Source organism: Limulus polyphemus, unplaced genomic scaffold, assembly GCF_000517525.1.
Source record: "Limulus polyphemus unplaced genomic scaffold, Limulus_polyphemus-2.1.2 Scaffold251, whole genome shotgun sequence".
In the NCBI taxonomy this organism is placed as follows: Eukaryota; Metazoa; Arthropoda; class Merostomata; order Xiphosura; family Limulidae; genus Limulus; species Limulus polyphemus.
The window spans coordinates 1-4,399 of NW_013665861.1; positions in this window are offsets into that span (position 1 = coordinate 1).

The following is a 4,399-nucleotide window of genomic DNA, read 5'->3' on the forward strand; positions in this document are numbered from 1 at the left end:
CATCAAATCTGCTAAGCTGTAGTTTGATTTTCCGCCTCTCGTTTCCATCTTCTTCTCTTTTTTTTTCTATCCCACTCTCTGACACCAATTTGTTACGTCTCTGTTTGTTAATTGACTTTTCCGTAACTTCGTTCCGATGAAATTTTAACGACACAAGTCTTTACTTAATAAAACTGTTTTATTCTTTCCGAATATAACTCTGCGATACACTTAATCTCAATACTCGCGCTAAAACAACACTGTAACGAACGAACTTTAACTTCAACAATACCCTGTGACTGCAGTTCAATTACTCACTATCTACACACACATTACCTTACCGCGTCACGTTTTCCCCTCTTATATATACCAGCCTACCCTACTAGTAAATACTAGACCATTCGCCAAGATACGGGATAGTTCTAGAAACAAGAGAGCGTGAGAATTATCACGTGATCTCGATGACGCAACAATACATTATACACTAATGTAAAAACAAAAAGTATATATTTTGGTGTTTCTCTAAGATATTCATCAGCCTAGGTATTAGCTTATGAATGTATACAGAAATTTAGGTACTCTTAGATGGGAAAAAATAAAAATAAATGATAGATTACTTGAAACCTTAATTATGTGAGAATCAAGAAAATAATCTATTTCTTGTTAAAATATTTACTGAGAATTTTATATTTAGAGAATATCTTTAAGTGACAGGACTCATCTTAATAATGTCACTGCCCCCCAGTAGCACAGCGGTATGTCTTATAACGCTAGAATTCGGGTTTCGCTACCCGTGGTGGGCAGAGCACAGATAGCCCATTGTGTATCTTTGTACTTAATTACAAAAACAAAACAAAAAAATAGTGTCACTGTATAATTTTTTGTAATTTTGTACAAGCAGTAACAAACTAACAAACTAACAATTGTTAAAAGTGTTATATAAAACAGTCAGACAAGAGAAAGTTTATATTTAAATAACAAATGCTCTGTGAATTTTAACATGTAATAGAAAAAGAGCGTAACACGTGTCCAAAAGGTGCCGCACATGAAAGAGAGACAAAGACGTAAATTATGATGAGAAGGGGTAAAAACGTACGAGGTTACGAGAGACGTAGTGCTCACGCAGCGGAAGGTGATACAAACATCGTGAGAGAATTGTAAGGTAAATGTTTACATTTAATGGAGTACTTTCAAACTTAATATTTTTCATATTTTTAACCGACTCTAAAGTGTATATTCATTATTCAAATAGTTTCAATGTATTTTTAAATGTCCAAGAATGAGCAAATTTGCTCTGAATAAGAGGTTTCTTATGTAATAATGACATTTCCCGTGTCTTTGATTATAATGAACCGGAAGTGTAAAACGGTGTTTATAATGCCACACAAGTGATTCAAAACGATATAATACTCCATAAAGTCATGTTCTTACTTATGCTATATTTTATTGCCTATTTGGTAAATCTTTATTTTTCTTTTTGAATCTTCACAGATGTCCCCCAGTGGCAGAGTGGTATGTCTGCGGATTTACAGGGTTGACAATGTGCGAGTTAATTTCGAGTTCATGTACGTATAATTCATTTAATATGGAGCTAGCTAGCCCTGTAGTTCTCACTGATCAACACGCCTATTACAGGTCGAGTTTCTACAGATGACGTTGGGTAATGTTTTCGTAAAAGTAGTAATGTTCGATGTGAATCCACTGATGTTAAATGGTTTGCAATGTTTGAAATTTATTAATGTTCCAGGTCAAATATCTTAAGTTTCCCGATTAATTAGCGTTATAACAATCCCAGTTATAGCTTCCGAAGTTTATAGCACACCAACTATAGCAAACCAATAATAGATACTGTTTTAGGCGTGTTGCGTTGGTTATGTTTATAGGGGTATGGAGAGTTTCTCGAAAATTCAGATTACGTAACAATACAAAGTTACACTGGCGTTTATACACACACATATATTGTTGATTCTTACACTCGAGAATCTTCTACAACTTTAGAGAAAAGGCGGGAGTTTCGCAATGCATATTTAACAGTGTAAGTTATGTACACTTGTGAATATAAATTTCAAGCAAACATTGATATTAAAATAAATATATAATAATAAATTCGTCACGCTGTAAACAAACAAAATAAACAAAATCTTCACAGACTATAATAACTAGAAGAAAGAGGCCGACTACCAACGTGTTAACAGTATAGTTCAATAAAATCTGACGCCATAATTTTATAGGTTTGTGTTGATACCAGAAAAAAATTCTGGTGTTGTGTGACATGACTGATAAATCTTTATAGAGAGTGGCGAAAGATCTGACTTGCTGAGAGAGCTGGCGATCAAGATAAGCCTACAAAACTAAATTTCTCCATTCATAAGCATAGGTAAAATATGAAATGACATAAACAAAAGATTATGAACTCAATATAACACAATATTTACGTGAGCTATATTTTAAGCAAACAGTAAATCTTTCTGAATTACTCCTACAGAAGGTGAACTTGATCCATACCCCGAATCTGAGACCAATTCAAGTTTGTTTTCCTTATACCTGTTTCACAGAGTTGTCTAGTTTAAAATAAATTTTGGTGTTTAGCATAATAAAAACTAAAAAATAAGCAATACAAAAAAGTAGCCAGGGTTAGCTATGAGGTGGTCAAGGAAGACGTTTATCGGAAAGTATACGGACTATGTCCTTCTTTATTTTCTATACATTGTAATGCAGCGTAATATATTTAGCACAACACTGTTTGTTAAAAAAGTATTTGCTTGTATCCTCTGTCTTGGAATATATCCAACTTAACTGCAAGAGTTATGATAAAAATGCTGACTGTGAGTTAGATTTTCTGTAAAGGTGCATGTGCATTAATGGACAGTTTTGTTCACTCAGCCCAAATTCATTGTTCTTCAGCTCTCGTGATATATTTTTAAAATACGATATTTCATCAGTTTGAAACTGAGCCAAATATTTCTTCATTGAATATCAGATCGCTACGTTTTCGATAGTAAGAATGTTTTTATCAAACTACAGTGATAATTAGTAGGAATTTATATTAAAATTGTTAACTAGACTATTTTTGATAAGTTTAAATTTCAAAGTATTGTGACGCCACTGTGTTGTTAGTTTCGTAAAAATTCTTTCCGAAGAAACTTTAGCGATACAAGTCCTTTCGTAAATAAAACTAGTTTATTCTTTCTCAATACAACTTTGCAATACACTTAATTTCCACAGTAACGCTATAACTTAAACAAACGCTATAATTCACAACGAACGAACGATTCAGGTGCTTGACTCAATTGTCGTCTCTATCTCTGTCTGCAATTCAATTACATTGTTGCCGTCACTTCTTGGCAGTCGATTCTATATTAAATAAACATTAATTTCTTAGGTTATATACAGCTATGCACGTACAACAGTTCTACGTTTTTGTGCAAAGTAAGTGACTGGTCGTAAATACTGTTGATGTCGTTGTTCTTTCGTTGGCGAGTTCGTTTAAAATATCTAGTGAAAATAATTCAAAGTCCAGTCAACTTTAACTATAATAAATTAGTTTAATTCCTTCCTTATCGTTTCTAAAAATTTGAACAGATGTACATTGCGTAAGTTGCTGTCGGCCTACGTTACGAATGATGTTCAAACTTCTCTAACAGCCTAGAACTAACGAATTAAATCAATTTATTTCTTGAAAAAACAACAACCAAAAATTATACACTGTCTTAACTATCTCTTATATATAATATACTTTAAAATATGTTAAAAACTTTACATATGTTACGTATTGAGAATTTGAAATAGTCTGAAGCCGATATTTTAGTTAATTTACGCTATTTGCCAACAAGATTGATACACACCATTTTCGTTTTTCACACAAATACGTTTTAATATATATACAACAGTACAATTTACAACAATAATTGTTACGAATAGTTATCACAAACAAAGTTTATAAACAACATAGAATCTTCTTTCTAGTTCAGAGTCTCCTTCATATCTAGCGAGTTAACTTGAAGTAGATGTACGTACAACTGCCGAGAAGCTAGCTAGCTTTGTCAGAGACTGAATTGTTTGACCGTCGAAGTAAGATAATATTTTCATAAAACCACTAATGTCCGATGAGAATTCAGTAATACTTTCGGAAAGATACTAACGTCCGATGAGAATCCACTGACGTTCGAAATTTATAACTGTTCCCGGTCAAGTGTGGTATATTTTCCGGTTGATAAGGGTTAGCAAAATCTTATATGTTCTCTTTTTTTGGCGCGTCGCTTTTTATAGGCGCTGGAAAGACTTTCTCGAAAGTTCGGAGAATACTATATTTAACCTTTTAAGGAAGTGTATATATTGTTGATTCTTGCGTTCACGAATATTTACAACCTTAGAGAATTGGCGGGAGTTTTGCCATACGTAACTAACACGGTAAGCTAGG